At 40.0% G+C, this 18,732-nt stretch overlaps 1 protein-coding gene across 1 annotated transcript in view; it reads right to left on the reverse strand.

The window, feature by feature from the left end:
- Window positions 1-17,346, reverse strand: part of svila (supervillin a) — a 78,263-nt gene extending 60,917 nt beyond the window's left edge. The window contains exon 1 of the mRNA XM_079360829.1: window positions 17,238-17,346. The gene's annotated coding sequence lies outside the window, so the exon portion shown is untranslated. The remainder of the gene's footprint in view (window positions 1-17,237) is intronic.
- Window positions 17,347-18,732: the final 1,386 nt, after the last annotated feature.

Consider the following 18,732-nt stretch of genomic DNA (forward strand, 5'->3'; position numbering starts at 1 on the left):
ATTTTGCACTTCCGGCTTCATTTTTCATCATGTAAAGATTGTCATTTGACTAAAACCTCCATTGATCTGGGTAATTACTAAGTGCAGCGCTTGAATCAATGGAAAAACTTGTTTCGTGTCTGTGTGCGTCGCCCTGTTAGGCAGTCTCTATTTCTGTCTGTGCGTCCTGACTGAGAGAGAGCAGGTGCAGCACAATGAACAACTGTAACCCCCCGCCCCCCCCCCCGCCCCCCCCCCCGTCACTCAGCACTGAATGAAGCACACATCGAGGGGTTCTGCAGCACAAAAATAAAATCTCACTGTAACCATTCCTTTCGCCGACTCTAGTTAAAACAGATAAATGCACTGGAGGAGGTACAATTATCCAGTGGGTCAACTCTGGTCGAGTGATTAGAACATACTTTTTAAAATGTAAATATCTCATCATGCAACAAAGAACAGGCACATGGAGTTTGCTTTGATGGATTTCAATGTTTAGAGCAAAAATACACAATCCAACATAAAGTTAAATTTGGTATCAATTTAGACATTTTAAAATAAATCAGACTGTGATTTAAATATGACCATGTTATAAATAATGGCTGTTTCTCAAAACACCAATAAACATTTTTAATAACATCAGAATGTTATCTGTTTTAGCTTGAATTCTTAATCAATCAAACTTTGAATCTCAGCTAAACAACCCCAGAAACGTCACCAAAGTTATCAAAGTCATTCACTGACAAAACTAATTGTTAAATGAAAGTAACATACCTTTTTAGATCTTTTATTCTCCTCTGATGAGCACTATGTCTTGAAATGGTTTCAAGTTGGTACACACAATTTAAAGTTTTTCTAAAACCCCGAACCGTGTTGTTCAGAGTCTGCTTGTTCCCGAGTCCCTGAAAAGGTCAGAGCTGAGGAGGCTTGTGGGACAGACTGCTGGGACACAAAGATAGACTGACAGGTCCACAGCTCCTGCCAGCTCACCCCCACCCACCAGCTTTCTATCTACAACCATCCTTTAGAGGCACATGTGTTGTAGAGATCCACAGCAGGCATGAACCTGAGGGGGGTGGGTTGGTGTTAAATTTAGAACGGTGCTTTCCCACTTCATCAGTCAGAGCCAGATCAATCCAGTGACCAAAGTGATAAAAAGCCATCAGAGCCAATTATCCCAGGGGTTAAAGAAAGCCGAGATAAAGAAGGACAGTAGGATTGTCGAATTTAATCCTTTCTATAATGCTTTAGGACGGGCTCGTGGATGATTCTGCATCGATGCAATGACAGAACATAATTGATCATTGGTAGAAGAGCTGTCATTATTTATTCTAAGTTCAAACACTCATTTGAACCTGGGGGAGGAAGTTCACATCAGATCTGTAATGTAATTTAAAACATAGACAGCAGCACACTGCTTTAGTGTACATCTGTGTGTACCAATAAACCTCTGTACGCTCTAAGCAGGCAGGTAATGTAATAAATAAATGCAATCATTCCCAATCAAGTTTACAGGCTTGTGTCTCTGGTGAATTATATCAAACAATAAGCAGTCCATTTGGATCATCAACAGGCTGTTGCATTCAAGCATCATGTGTCACATTGTGAGTTTTTTGACACTTATTTATTTTGCACTATTACACTATGTACATACCGGCATTGCTGTATGTTAAATATCTTGTATACTGCTATTGGATGCCTTGAATTTCCCTCAGGATCAATAAAGTATCTATCTGTCTGTCTGTCTCACTAAAGGTTCCATTCACTTGTTTGCTGTTTGTCTTCACTGATGAAAAAAATATATATGTGGAGTAAATATCCAAAATTCAGGATGCCAGGACACATTTACCCAACTTTGAAATCTAGATAGACCATCAGGCTCTTGAGACAATGAACAAATTTAACCCCGCTCTTAAAGGGGCAATTTCATTTTTCTTTCGGATTGTGCGAAACAACACTCAATTGAATCCAACAAGTGTCAAGCAGGCATGGAAAGATAAGCTGAATGCAGAATTGGAAGATGATATGGGACGTATGTTTGAAAAGTATACATGATTGCTCTGTGAATGTTAGACATTACCTTATACAGTTTTACAGACTTTACATACTTTATTACTCTATAGAAAATCTATCCTGATGTTTCACCTATGTGTAACAGGTGTAAATCCATGACTGGTATCCTAATACATTCTTTTTGGTCTTGTAGTAAACTGTACACATACTGAAAGGTATTTTTCACTGCTTCTCTATGGCTTATGGGAAATGTTGCACACCGGATCCACTTGTAACTATACTCGGAGCTACAACCCCCTTTGTCTCATGCCAACTAATACGAGAGACTGAGGTTCCATAATGGGGACAGGGTAGATGTGTTTAAAAAATGTGGGGCCCTGTACTTCAACTGCTTCAACAAAGTGATTAATATCTTGGTCTCTGTGACACACCTTGCTTTGTATATTTCACATTTTATTTCTTACACTATACAGATTGTGTACTTGATTATTAGTCTCTTTTAAATGTATTTTTAATCTTCTACTAGATGTGCTGTTCTTTTTTATTATATGTTTTTGGGGTTGGGAGGATTCCTTTTTTTTCTATTCGTTCTGTATTCCATTTTCATGAAAACAACAATAAACATTTAAAAAAGAAAAGAAAAATCAGTATGCATCCTATCGTTATCTCCAATCAAATCATATCATATCATTGACAAGATAATCGTAATGCAGGACGGCCATCAAGTCCAACAAAGTCACTTTGAAATACTGGTTTGTTGGTAGTTTAGGGTCTACCTCAAGGAAAGTAGTGGATTTAGTGCATCCTTTCACGTAAGACATCAAATGAAGATATCACCGCTCATAATTGCGGAGTTGTTGTAAGTACACAGACGAACAATCGCCTCACTCATGATGTTGATTATTGTTTAAGTTTCAAAAGGAATGATAGAGACAGAATTAGAGGGAGTTAGAGAATCATTCGGCCTGTTCTCAATATAACCTATCACAATAGACAAACACTAACTTCCACTTTAGTTTGCAGGTTCATAGGAAAGAGCACCATCTAGTGTTGCATCAAAGACACAACCACTGTATTCACCCTGGCCTCAGTGTTCTGCTTTTCAACAACCTTATTCTTTTCTATATTGCACCAGCTGATTTGTTTACGGCAGCGTGAAAAGGTTCAACCCTAAAACAACTGATTGATGTTGTTCTTTAGACGTTGGAGGAAGCAGGACTGGGCCAAGCTCTGAGGGTCCCCCAGCGTGGGGTCTTTGTACTTTGAATACGCTTTAAAAAGCAACAGGGATCTGCCACTTCAGAGTTAATTAGCAGCGGAGAAACATTCGCTCTTCCAAAGCTAGCAGAGGGGAAAATGTTCGGGCAAATGTGAATTCGTTTAAGCCTCCCTGTTAGCTGAATGTTGAACGCTAACACGCCCGGATTGAGCTGTACTGTCAGCACAACACAGAGAAGTGAGGGCAAAAGAAGTCGCCTCCTGTTTTTCCATAAACACTTGCAGATAGACCACAACAATGTCCCAGGATGCAGAAAAACTGGAAATATGTGTTCTATTAACTCCGCTCTGTTGGTGCCTGCTTAAAAGAGAGTCAGCCACGCAGGCAAACTCACACTCAGCTGCTCTGGTTAATAAAGGAATATTCTGCGTATCATGCAGAGCCTTTGACATCAACAAGCACGGGTTAGAACAACTACTGAGACAAACAGAGCAGAGAGCAGACTGAGCGCTCAGGCCTGAGAGCTTCCAGCAGCACGAGATGCTATTCACACAGAGCATTAAACAGAGACACAAGTAAAGTCTGTTTAAGAAGACGTGACAGTGAGAAGCAGCCACACGGGAGACAGACAACTATTTGTCTTTTTTTAAATAAATCATACATACATATATTCACATTGATGCCCATTTAGAAAACATCATAACTTTACAAGAGCAAACTCCAAAGTGGTTGGTGCAGAAATATTCAAGTTTTAATGTAAAGTTTTACAGTTTCATGACTGATTAATGTTGTTTGTACATCCATCTTTAAATCTCCCAGGAGTCTTTGGAAGTTGCTGTTTTTTTTTTCCTCTCAGTTGCATAAAGTCGTGCCTTCTGTTTGTTAAAAGACAAACAGAAGGCACCATGCCTGAACAGAGTTCATTTAAATTGTAAATCTCATTACTTGAATACTAACGATTTGGTGCAGGAGATGGTTCACACTTTATGCTCCCTCTTTTTTTTTTTTTTTTGTTTAATTCAGCAAAACAATTAATCAATTAATTAATTAGCAATAAACTAAACTTTATCAGAAACTATTTACATGACTGATTGGACTTTTTACAGGCATAAATTTGGCTGTTTAGCTTCTTCCGGACTATTTGAATAAGCCAGTTGTGATAACTTGAACTTACATGTAGTTGAAGTCCGGATTGTACAACACATTGGAGCCTTAACGATTAAACAGCCATCTGATAATATCGGCAGATATTAGCTTATCGGTATCGGCTTATTTTCTCACAGGGATGCGCCGACATATTCGATTTATTCACCAGTCAAATGGCATTTGGTTGAGGTTTCATTGTATGACACCAGCAGTTCTCTCTTAGAGTGAAAGCCAGTTTGTTCTGTTAATCACATCTTGACATGAGAGCTATTTGACATTTCATTCATGTTCACCCCGTCCGTACCCTAAACAGAGTCCGTCTCTCCCAGACTGAATGGTAAGAATCCAGATGTGCCACGGTGGTTTGATCAAAGCGTCTGAAAGTCTCATATCTCCTCTCGTCACTTCATCGGGCCCTCGCAAAACAACATTTCAAGGTGTCATTCTGCAGCCACAAATAGAGTGAGAGCAGATAAGGACTTCGGGGAGGGTAGATAAAGAGGTTAGTGGGTGAAAGAAGTAAAAAAGAAATGTGGGTAGAAGAGCGATAACAAGAGTAAAAAAAGAGAAAAAGACATTAAAAGGTTAATTTTTTTCTTCTTTTTTTTTTTTTTTAAATGGACGCACTGTCGAAATAGCAAGGTCCTTATCTTGACAGCTCCCATCAATGACAGCAGCACGGAGGGAGTACAGGGGCTGAGGCTATCAGCCTGTTCAGTCCTCCTGTCTCCACATTTCACCTTTTCCATAAAGTACATGTCGACTCAGCGGAGGCTAATTTACGTCTACACAAACCAGAGCTTTCCCACCAGAGGATGCCACCCAGGCGCCTGGGCAGATAAAGAGGCTTTCAGAGCACATTAAAGAGCGGATACTTCCACCGCTGAGAGCAATCACACAGCTGAAGCCAGACAACAAGAATGAAAACACAGATGAGATGAGGATGATCAAAGGCTGTACCTTTCATGGCTCCTCCGCTTCCTGTTGTTGTTTGTAAAACAGATGATCTCCAGTAAAAGTTAGAATCTGCGGTCACTGCAAAACGGCAGGAATGAAGAGAGATAGCAGAGGAACAGGGCAGAGGAAGAGTGAGAACTGTCGGAGGGGAGGACTGGAAGGGACTGGTGGCTCAGCAGGAACCACGACCCACAAATCCACAGGGTGGGCTTGGCGGTGACACAAGCGTTGGCCCGTTAAGGCAGGCACAGTTCAGAGAGTTATCCTGGCACCTGGGAGGGGGTTACCAGGATCTGAGCCAAACATTCATCAGGGAGAGAGAAAAGCATTACACCTGGAGTGTTTGTAACAGCACTAACGGACATTATGACAGCAGAGAAGAGAAATGGGAGCAAATCCTCACGATGATGCCGAGGACGAAAGGACGGGAGGGGGAGGTTGGGGAGAGTCACCCAGCAAAGATAGCAGAGAGGAATTCCTTTTTATTCCTTCCGCAGGTCCTAATGAGTCAAACAGAGAGACAGTAAACCATAAAAAGAAACGGCCTCAGAGACAGAGGGAACTACTTTCCCACATGGCAGAAAACCAACGGCTGCAACCGACAAATAGAGACAAATATTTGTCAAGGTCCAGCCGGAGATAAGTGAGCGTGCGCCAGAGCTCCTGTGACAGTTTGAGGGGTAGTTTTCCCAAAAGGTCAGAGGTTAAACACTCTGAACTTGTGCTGCGATATAACTCAGACTTTAAGGCTTGGTTTTTAAATACCTTCATGTACAGATTTATCTGAGGCCAAAATGTAGAGACACATCACATAGCATGACTTTGAAACAGATCCAACATGCTGAAAATATGTGTAAAAACAACTGAAAGTCTTTAATTAACTAAAGCAGTGTATAAAAAGCCACACCAAGCGTTCAGAGGGGGCATCAAACCTGCCTTCAGCCTCACAAGTTATTGACTGAACAGCTTACCCCACAGAGCGCTGATGCAGCAGCATTTGCATCCATGATGAATGTTAAGTACAATGCTGCGACTCCACGGGACCCTCAACTTCACAGCGAGCACATCTTAGAAAGACAACGACTGGGATCATGCCGGCCGACATTTTAAAAATACACACAAAAAACCCATCAAAAGCAAAAAGGGCCAATGACTAGTTAGGAGGCATTTAAACGATCCCAGCCTTACTTGTCTTAAGTGTTTGTGGATAATCACAGGTTGAGTCCATGCAGAAGGAAATGTATCATCACGCTAATAAGATATATTTTAGATAAAATAAAAGTAGTATATAGAAGCTTTGTGACTGTGCATTTTAGTCATCTCACGAGTAAACAGTGCATGGCTGGCTGTATACACAAACACTTGTGCATGCTCTCTCACACACACACACTCCAACCATCCAAGGCATTCTGTGAAAATGCTTCTCTATAAAAGGCAAACTCTAAGGTGCAGCGCGGCATCAGAGCAGAACAATGATGAGCAGCACCAGGTGTGTGTGTGTGTGTGTGTGTGTGTGTGTGTGTGTGTGTGTGTGTGTGTGTGTGTGTGTGTGTGTGTGTGTGTGTGTGTGTGTGTGTGTGTGTGTGTGTGTGTGTGTGTGTGTGTGTGTGTGTGTTCATCCGTCAGCTTGACACAGCCAGACTTCAGCCTTCTAGTATGACTACGCGCCAAGTCATCAGCCACCTCTGTGCAGTGCTGAGAGACATGAAGGAGAATGACAGCACCTGGATCACCTGATAACGTCTGACATTATGACCTCATGCGCCCTGTTGCATCAGGGTCTGTTATTGGAATTACACATAGGGTTAACGGTATGCTGTGGAGCTTGTTATTGGAAGGTTAAACTCATGTGAATAACATGTATGGGGTTTCCCAGTGCAAGACTAAAAGCCAGACATCTGTCAATCTGAAATGACTAATAAAATCAATGTGAAACGTTTGGAACAGGCGAATCCTTTTTAAAACCTTGATGTCACTCTGCTCTCTGAGTATCTCATTTCAGTATGAGTCATGTCAATGATATACTGACAGCAACATGCTTCATCCGGGGCCAGCTGTGACATACAGAGGAGCGTGACGAACACACCGAAGTGAGCGATTTATTGATAATTGCAGGAAATTGTTGGTTTAAAGGGATGCACTGTAGACACACGGCACACATGTGATTCATCTATGTGGGTGGATTTGAGTATGGGGCGTTTGAGTGTGTTAAAGGTGTGTCTGCATATGTATAGAGACTAGAAGATTTCAGGGGGGGCTCAGGATTAAATTACATTTAAAAAGTAAAGCTATGAAAGACAATCCAGCATACTCACATGTCAAACGTAAAGAGACAATAAATAGCCTCATACAGCGCACACACGCTTTATAACCTATAGAACTTTAATTTCTCAGGCCACAGGTACAGGTACTCCTTGTTTTGAGTCACGCTAAATGCTACATGAGATACTGTGTAGTAGACTGCCTGGATACTCAGATGAGCACAAAGAACATTGATGAAGAACCCTCCATAGCTTCTCAGTGTGAGAGATCCGGAGTCGGTGAAGTAAACATGTTGCTGAATAGATCAAAGTCCATCAGGATCTCCGCTAAAGCACTCAGGCTCTCATTCACTGCCACAATTAGGCCACTCAAGCCTTTGTATTTGTGTGTGTATGTGTGCAAAGTGTGTGTGTTTATGTACACTTGGCAACACACTGCCTATTGTGTCAACACAGCAGCTGTTAAGGTCTAATGTTTGTAATACGCACACAGAAATCTGACACTAACAGCAGAAAGTGTGTCCATCAGGTCCGGTGAAGAGGTTTGTTTATAATATTAGAAGATAAAGTTATCAGAGTGAGTTTGCCCACATCAAGGCCTCTGTTGTGAGACAAAAGTTACAAAAAAGAAATGCAGGTATAATGGTTGCAAACTTGCTGAAAATAGCTCCGGCTATAAAGTGGAGGAGGTTTCTGTCTGTGTGCAGCTCAGGGCTCCATCAGGGGGTGAAGAAGCAGACGTAGTTGAATAGACAATGGGCAACAATGAATGGTAAACATTACGGGTGGTCTTCAACTAGCTTCAAAAGATAGTGTTGTCATATGTCCTTTTCAGTCTGCTTTTCTCGCAGCAGTGCCCCATTAAGCTCAGCCACCATTGCGTACTTGTATTGATTCTGCAACTGCAGAATATTCTTATCCCAGTCTGTGGATTTACACTACGTATTCGCATTGTGAAAGCACAGCACAGGCCCAAAAACATGTCTGTGAAGTTTTGTTGCTCAGAATCGACTCTGACCTTGTATTTGATCATGCCTTTAAACCCCTTTCCTTCAGCCCTGCTTACAACAGGCTGTTTGTGCGTCTGCAGCTTGAAATGAAAGTAAGCTGTGTTCCACAACGCCCCTCCAGAAAAGCTTTGGTGGCTTGGATTTTTTTTTTTTTGCACCATGCCTGATTGTTTACAGTGAAGAGGCAGACTCAGAGGGCTGAACAAACACCTGGATGTGGGAGTGGTTACTGCCCTTTGTGATGTCACAAAGGGAACATCTCCAAACAGCTTGTTTGAGAACACATTTTCTAAAAAGTGAAGCAGCCAAAAGATGGAGAGGATGGACTCTTCTCATCATTTGGAGGTTTGTAGACAGACTAGAAACAGTGATGTTACATAGTAGTGTTAGAAAACCTGGGTAAAGTGTAGTTAGCATAAGACGTGACCTTTAAGTAAATAGGGTTAGATTTAGATATTCTTACGTCGCACTCATATTCTTACTACAAACTCGACTGAATGACAAAAAAAAAACACAGTTTGAGCATTTTTCTTCCTACAGGGTGTTTGGAAGACAAATGTTATTCATTTTGGAGCCTTTTCAGTGAAAATAGAAGCTTTGAGCAGCTAGCTGCTATTAAATGTATAACCTAGCTAGTTTTTAGGACTAACACGTGTTCAATGCTTATGTACATCAACTGCTTTTTTGTTTTTTTGGCAGGGTAAAATTTGTGACGTAATGATGCAGACATCATTAGGATAGGAAACTACTTGCTAAACGTGGAATTTGAGGGGATTAAGCTATTTTTAAAGTTTTTATGGTCTGAGGTTGTTGTTTTATTATATCATAAAATAATACGACCCCTTCTAAAAAGACTTAAACTAGAAAGAAGTCATTACTTTAAGCAAACATTTGGAGAAGTAATAAAAACACACTAAAAACTAGTCATAAAATGAAATCAAGAGAGTCCAAATGCACTTAAAAGTAACCACTGATGTAAAAAAACAAAACTCTATAATGTCTATTAAGACACACATGCACAAACTTCAGTTGTGTTGCTTGTAGTTAAATCGCCTTGTTGTCTGATGAGAGGCCTTATAAAAGGTCGCCACATGTCCGGGTGACCCCTGAAAGGAAAAGCTCATATCCTCTCCTCTGCTCCGATCATTGTGCCGTGCAGCTCAGAAATGTACACAATGTCCTGTTGGCTACAGGTGATTTCTTTTCTGTCCAATGAAACATTCAGAAAGTTTGAGAGCGGAGTCTTTTTTCACAATAGGAAGAAATGGATTATGCTGATGTACTTACAAGACGGCCATTGAGACAGGAGAGTTTAAGCTTTTGTTGCTTCAGTTTCCTGGTCCCTGAAAGCCACGTAATCCTAAAAAACAAATGATTTACTGAGTCACTGAGGCCCGTTCGTTATTTCAGCTTAATATTCAAGCTGTGGCAGATCTTTCTATTCTATTTGCATTTGATTTTAGAAATTGCTTGGAAGGGTGCAAAGACATCCAAATGCATCATTTAACATTTGTGTTCTTTGACAATAATAAATCAACAAAACCCTTCTGTTGTCAAAGCGCAGAGATCAGCATGCTGGACATCGAGCTGCATCTTTCCCTTCACATTGACAAACATGGGTAACATCTGGCGGATGAACTCAAGGGGAATGTCATCATTTATAAACCTGAGGCTGATTGTAATCCGCATTAAAGATCGAGTCAGTAGCTTTTTCCAAAAAACAAACAAACTAAAAAAAGCTATAGACTTCTTGTACAAAAGTAATGCCATTCAATCATCAGTCTCCATACATGTGTGGTGGTGACTGTCTGCAGAGACCCTGTCCTCTGCCTGGATGTCTTTCTTGTTTTTTTTTTTATTGACTCGGGACATTTCTAGGCGGGGAGTAGGGTGTTTTTCTCAGCCAAAGACAGGGCATAGAGTTTAGAGAGGGGACACAATTCAATGACTGGACGCAATTCAAACCAGTGAGCATGATGGACACATACGTAGCAGCATAAGAGAAAATAAAATCATAGGGAGTCAAAATGCCAAGCAGATAAAATTGGTTTTAAAATAAGGGTGAACCCTTGTTTGGCTTTCTAGACAGTAAGGTACCAAACACCAGTGGTTGGCTTGATTTTTTGGAGCTTGCAGTGTAGCAACATGCAGTAAATGTACGAACGACATCCTGCAGCGAGCGTGTGTGTCTGGGGGCGATGAGCTCAGGAGGAGGAGCCCTGTTTAAATGTTGTGCTAATAACACTCTACCTTTACAGTCTTATTAACTAAAAAGGAAAAAAACTGTTTTGAAATAACTGCAGTGGACTGCTTCCACCAGCAGCTGCAAAAATGCATCGTACTGGTAAAAACTATGAATAAAAGTGAGTGGACCAAACCTTCACTTCAGCTATTAAGAAATCAAAGGCCCATCAATTAGTGGGCAACACTGCAGCATTGTGTGTGTGACCTATATGAGACCATATTAGTGCGAGGACGGTCCGTGAACCAAGAGGCCCTGTTGTAACAAACAGTTACTTCAATACATCACAGAAATACAGACAAACCCTCAGTCAGTGATACGATAATTTACCTTTAATCAAACATCAGCTTTGCCTTTCTGGTACGTATCGATGTTCTGGCTTATGTAGGATTTATTATTTGTGCAGCATCACATAAATACTGCCCATTTGTATAGGATACAAAAGCATGTCTAAGTATTTCAAATAGTCATGAAAATACAAGCATTCATATAGTTGGCAAAAAAGAAAATCGAATTCACATTTATCTGCAACTATTTTGTTCATTATTTATTTACATAAACCCACCATTATTACACATTTGTTTCCAGTCTGGTAGTCAACCTGTTTGATACTTTTTGACTCTCATCTGTTATTTTGATCTGTGACTGGGCGTTATTATTTTTTTTAATAATCGTAGGAGTCAGATTGCGATAATATGCACACTGTAAACATTTCTAGGAATCTGAACAAAATCTGGTTCATTTTTGGCAAACTTGTTTTTGTTAGCGCACTACGTGCATTGCCCGGGATGAAAATAAACTGTAAAACATTACTAGTTCCTTTTTTTTTTTTTTTTTATTGATAATAATCTACCACAGGCATATGTGGTCCTCTATACACTTACTTTTAGCTTGAAAATCGACTATAACGCTTTCTTAAAACCCTTCTCATTTCAGTGTTCAATAAATGGGTACCTGCATTTTGGTGCAGTTCCTTTTAAGTAACAGCAGAGGCCGACTAAAGCTATGTGTCATCTTAAATTATCTTTATCAGACAATTCGAAGAGGACAAATCTGGAAAAAATAAAGACAGTCTGAATCTCTATTTCCTCCCTAAACTGTGGATCCTATGTTTCACGTTACATTGCCATGAACTACAGGTAATTCCCTCTCGCTAACCCCTTCAGGGTCCACGTACTCTTTGTGTGCAGCGGCCCGTCAGCACTAGGATTTCGCTCCATCGGACAGCGTGGACCTGCCCCCATTGGAACATGAGCACAGCCATGATCAGATGTGCATACACCACATGACAAATGTTGCTTTGTCTTTCTGTATTTGCATTGCAGTTTTTTTTTTGTGCCTGTTTTGACCTTAAGTTGATGAAGTGATAAAAAATACAATCGTGACTCTGTATATTATGTTTTCTTTTAAAAGTGACTGGATGCTCTTTGCGTTTTCCTTTCCGATTCCTGTCCAAATCATTTTTGTACAGCTTGATGCGTGCCTGCAGTGTTCCCAGTCAGAAAAAAAACCAAAAAACTTTTAGCGTATTTGAAATGAAGCAGAGCACTGCTGGCATGCTCCGGAGACAGACCATGGCGCCGGCATTGGAGGAACAAATGACTTACTGCGTGGCGGTGCGTTCGGAGCATGTTGAAATTGTGGGCAAGTCTGCGGATATGCCCAATTACAGACGGGGTGCATGAAGGGCTCAAAAAGTTTGCAAGACATCCCCAAGAACTTGACAATTTGACAGTGGGTCAGCCCTAAGCCCTCACAAACGTAACGGGAACGCACTCAATGAGTGTGTGAGGGTAGATGTCGAGATTGGGCCAGAGCCTAAAGCCACGGAGTCTGTCACATCCGAGGCCAGACTGTTGATTTAGATGGTAAACACCTTTCACCACTGAGCCTCAAAGACGCTCTTAAAAAAGTACTTTGTGGAATCTTATTGTAGAGGAAACAGAACTGGAGGGTAATACAAGAGCCTCATTTCACAAACTAGTGATCTGGAACAAAACATTTGTGTGGAGAAGGTCAGATAGCCACTAAAAAAGCATGCTGTTCCAGGCTGTTGGGCTTTATATTGCATGGTGTCACCGTTTTTAAAGAACACAGATGTATTCAAGTGTAAAAAACTGCAAGACCTTAGAAATGTGGAAGATTCTTTTTCCAACTATATCACGTTTTACTGTAACGTGTATTTAACACAGCGTGCTTTATGAATATTTTTGGGTTTTATTGAGATTAATTTCTGGCAGTGAACAAAAGAGGTGGGGTTGTTTAGATGATTATAGACCCATAAATCATTCCTGCTTTGCATGTTTTCCTTCAATGTCATGGCAACCAAGCCCACCCAAACCACACTTCCAACACAGGTCAGCTAATCAGCAAATAGAGATAGATAAAGATAGACAACATGCAAAGACTGTGTTACAGGTGGAGCCTCGTCTCTCAGCTGGAGAGTCTCAAGAACCATCTGCTTCCAATAGCCTCCCTGCATCACCCACCTTAATTTCCCCCACCACTTTCTCCGCTGAGGGGGTCTGTGGGAGGCAAGCGCACCCATCGGATCCATCTACAGCCAGAACAAGCTCTCCAGACCGCGGGCCCCCCAAAACAATGATGTAACACCCAACAGGCTTACGTAACTAACCTCTACTGGCAGTTTCTCACTCCGACATACTGAAGGTGGAGACCCTGGGAACATTTGCAACATACAAGTACACTGAACTGCAGTTCAGAGTGTGCACACAAACATGCACTGAATACATGCAACGACACAGTGGATGGTTCACATTGTAGGGTGGGGAAAAAACCATCACCTCTATCATGAATGTATACCTTTTGATTCTATGTGTCCAGATGTATGGAGTTGTTATCTCTTTCTTTTTTTTGGGCGGGGGGATAGATGACAGCACAGACTAACTACGTGTCACTGTGAGAGCTTTTTCTAGTGTGCAAGCTGATCCAATCATACAATACTATAATCAATAGGCAACATCTGTTTCAGGAATCATGTAACGTCAAACATGTCAACAGTACAAGTGTTGCCAATATTATGTATAATGAACTAGGATTTTAGGGCTTAGTAGGGTCAATAAACACTAAAAGGTACAATAGGTAGAATCTTAAACAAGAATATCTAATCTCATCAAAAATTAAGCCAGAAAAACCTGTAATGTTATAGTTGTAACAGGAAGTGTCTTGTAGTCGCTGCTACCAATGACAGATACCATGATAATGTCTATCATGGTATCTGTCATGGAAACAATCGTGATGCTGTTGCTGTATGTGCTGCTTTGATTATAAAAAAAACATGCTTGGATACATTAGTTTGTTGGTAAGACATATTCTCTTACTCAGGTGTGTTTTGCCCGTTTGCCTTGTTTACAGTTAGGCCTGGGCAACTAAAAATGTCATCACAATATTTCATATCAGCTGATATCGATAATTATCACGACAAATGTTTAATCATGGATTCTTTCAAATTTAAAAGCTGATTTTTGCTCCCATCTAAAAGTTGCCAAAACCAGATTGTTACTTATTCTTATATTGTCAAACTATAATTAAACAGGTTCATCACCATAAGTGCACGAAACAGGAAACGCTGATATGACTGTTAGCTGCTGGCTAGTAACGCTTAACTGGCCCACTGCTTGCTGAGGGTCCACACCATAAACAATTTATATTATTTACAATACGCTCCAAACTAACACTGGTTTGAGACGGTCATTTCTTTCCTTCAGAGTACTTTTAACACATTTAAAGCAAAGAGAATCACTCCCATGATTCCCCAGCTTCAAGGTAATCTTTTGTTATTGTTTTGATTGAGAGCCCCCTGGTGGTAGTTTACACACTGTACTTTAAGTCTAGGTATTGGAACATTACCGACTGTATGAGAAAAAAAAGACTGTTACTAAAATCTGTTACTAGCCTGGAAAAATGATTATCATAGATGATAAATCAATATTATTGTGAATGAAGGCTGCTCCTCATCCATGACTTTTAGAGTGTGTACTTTATAAAGAGTTATAGCAATATCAAATACTGATCAATCCTTAGAAAGTAAATTATTATTCCATGACATCTGAACTTCAGTGATATGGATTTGTAGTAGCCTTCAAACACTTAACATGTTGCTACTGATGCTAACATTCCTTATCTTTCCCTTTAATGAATTTACAGGTTGGTGTTGCCAAAGATCTTTTTTTTTTAATAAATGTACCACCGTCATCGAACACACACAAGAATGAACCTTCTTAAGTGGAAATAAGATGTCTTATTTCCAGAGAAGCAAGCGGTTTGCTGGAGTAGAAACAATGTTAAGCTGCAGCTTAAGTCAATCTCTCCAAAGATAACCAGCACAAAGACAGCAGACAGGTTGGAGACATTTTCATTAAACTTCACTGGGAACATTCCTTCATTTTCTTTCCAAAAGAGATGTTAACACTAATAGCCACCTCCAGAACATCACCGGACACTGACGTCAAAAGACAATGAATAGAGTTCTCGCTCAGGGAGGAATGTTTGAGAATGCTGTTCCGTGTTTTGTTGGCTCAGGTTATGCAGACATAAAGGCCAGGCTGATAAGTCGACCTTCACCATGAAGACTTAGACTGAACTTTGTATGAAGACGGCAGAGTGGTGTTTTCATTAAGACGTTGGGAAGGCAGAAAAAAAAATAAAATTAAAAAAATATCACATGAAGGCACATAAGCTTTAAACGCACAACTTTCGAAACTCAGGTGGAAAAATTAGAAATTTCCCTTGATGGATATAACTTGAGTAACATCATCTAAAGGAGCAGAGACAATGGGAAAGGTTTCCTGATGAGACCCGTGAGAACACTTGAAAGTTGTTTAAAAACATCAGCATCCTCAGCAGATCAGTGTTTACAATGTGCCAGGAGAAAAGAAACAATAGTTGGCGTAACTTTGTGATTGGAGTCATAGGCATGAGCTACAAACCAGAGTGAAAAAAGAAGCAAAATTCAAGAGAATAAGCTGAGCAAATCTGTCATTCCACTCTTTTGCAATTAGAATTATAAGAATGATCAAGCACAAGGAACTCAAGTGTTGTCACAATCCCTCTTGGTTCGTTGACCTTTCAACTGGAAGGCTTGGCAGAGGGGAATGGTCGCTCATTAGCTTCCCTATGCACCTCCAAGTGTGGAGCTTAGACACAAGTAGCAGTCAAAATGACCCACTTGTTATTTCTATTGGCAGATGATTCACCAGACAACCTGCCAAATACGAAATGAAAAAAAAAGCCCTTGGACAATGCACTATGAATGAGCTTGCTTGTGTGTGGGTAAGACAGTTTCAGATACATTTAAAAAATATTGGCATTTTCTCAACTTTTCTTCGATGCCAATAAGCAGATTTCTTCAAATACAACGTTTTTTCATTCAACAAGAAAAACACCATTTGGAAAACGACATTTTTTAAGTTGTATTGTTCGTCAACAACAATATCAAAAGCAGCAGTTAATTCATATGTATTATTTATATACTCATAATACGTCTTAACTAGCTTACAGTAAATTCGGCAGTCAAATAAACCTCAAAGCTGAACTTATTTTTGAATATCCGTGTTTTTAAGCTTTTGGGGAGCTGCTTGTGACAGCCCAACCCCAAAATACAGTCTGTAACCTAAAGGTCAAAACACGTTGTGATAGCCTCAAAGTCTATTATTCATTAGTTTTCCTCAGTCATAATTGTATGGTGTGTAAGATACATGCCGAAGAAAGAAGATTGGAGAGAGTCATGCAAGACCTTCAATTAAATATTTTCACAAAGCGCATTTTCAGAAAAGCACGAAGACTTTCAATGAGAGGATTTTGAACGCAGTTCGGCGGTACGTGCTCTCTCCACACTGAGAGAGACGCCTTCGCGTTCAGACGCCTTCACGTCCTCTCCTCTTCTCCTCTCAGCAGTATTGGATGTCAGTCGTGTACAGTGTAACATAATAGATGTGGCGCCGTGGCCTGTTTTCAGAGACAATTATTGAGTCTGTTGTGGTTCTTGGTGTTCTCTAGTTTCACAAGTTAAACGTAGAGTCCTGGTGCAACTTTTACTTTTGTGCTTGAGGTGATGTCGCTTAATGCAGCCTCAACAGCCTCCACCTGTCGGGAGGATGGGCTCTCTCACCTGGATTGACATTGACTAAATGTTTCACATGACTGTAGGCTGTACGTTTAATCATATTTTGTGAATTACGGACCAGACGAAATGTCCAAAACAACAAGTGAGCTGATACATTCACATGATTTGTTGCAAGTTATCGCGTTAATAACACTTCAAGCTTCGTCTTCTCGCTTCTTTTTCTGCCTTTTTACGAAAATCTACAAACTGTCAACTCTTCTGAAACAGATAAAAACAACACTGACCGCCTGAATTTGTATGCACAACGTCAGAAATGTTAACTCACCCACGCTGTTCAGCAGAAAACAACTTCACTGTGTGAAAGCACCAAACACAAGTCGACATCCCGCGGACACACACATATCCGCCTGCTGCAAACTTTTAGGAGAGAATCAATCTGTGAAGCTGACGAAGACACAGAGGGAAAGGCCCGGTGAACATTTCAAAATAAAGGCCTTCATTATTTAGGAAGAAACGTTCCCTGATATTATTAAGTGAGGTTATGACGAAGGCATTTTTAAACAAACAAAAAAAGTTGACACATTTGGGTGCTTACTTGAATTTCCCTTGGGATCAATAAAGTATCTATCTATCTATCTATCTTAGCGCGTCTTTGTTGTTGTTGTTGTTGTTGTTGTTGTTGCTGCTGCTGCTGTGACATAGAAAAAGGTAGGCGATCAATATTGTTTGTTTTTACTCATACCGCCAGTTGAGTCAAATTTAAAATTCTGGTGTTGTGCAATCTTATCTCATTCTTTCTAATCTCATCTAACTGATTTTTTTTTTTAATTTGTTAAATGAATCGATACTGAAATGTAGGTGGACTAATTGTGCTTCCACAATCGGAGAGCTTGAACTTTAGTTACCATGCATCTGTAAAGACAAGGATGATCAGGATATTAAAATGAGTTATAATGTATTGAATGTAAAAATAAATGTATACCCATTCTTAGATTTTTATGTCCATCCACTAAATGTGAGTCTTTTCCAAAGTGACTTTTATTTTGAATGTCAGATTCACTTCGCGTTGATCTCACTATTCTGACTTGACTCAGCTCTTTCCTCTCAAAAGAACGGACTCCTCTCTGTCCAGTTCCATTATATTTACCTGTGGTCAGACACAACAGAGCCTGCAGCATGATTCTGCAAAGCCTTTACTTTTAGCTTTTCAATAATCTAGGCATGCATACTTCAGGTCCTCTGCCTTTGCATTTTAAAATACATTATGTAGTTCGTTTTTTAATGATATGGCTATTACATTATTCAATAGCCAAGCCTGAGCTTTAGAGTCATATAAGGGGAAGGAATAAAATGAAAATGTCTATACGTTTTTGCATTTTAATAACATTTATAGAATTAAACTGAAAGGTTGAGAATAAAGTCAAACTTTCAGTATCATCCAATCAAACTATTGACATTTTGCTAATATTGAGGGGATTCCAAAGGAGCTTTATATCAAAGGTAGGGCAGATAAACAGTTATATTGTATTGTGCATGTACAAAAATTATACAGTTTAAATATACAGTCTCATACAATGGTGGTGTCAAACTCACATTTTAGGTGAGTTAGGCAAAGCCGTGTGTGGTATACAAAACAGATCTATTTGTATGTGTTTATGTACCTCAAGAAGAAACTTAAAATATTGGAAATTAAGTGAAACTGCGAGAAAAAAATATTAATATTAACTCTACTTTTTTTTCTATAATTGGTCCCTGTATCTTTGCGATACACATTCATGCACACAAACACATTGAAAAGTGTTCCTGCAGTGACTTATGGG

Source organism: Symphodus melops (genome assembly GCF_947650265.1).
Source record: "Symphodus melops genome assembly, chromosome: 14".
Taxonomy (NCBI): domain Eukaryota; kingdom Metazoa; phylum Chordata; class Actinopteri; order Labriformes; family Labridae; genus Symphodus; species Symphodus melops.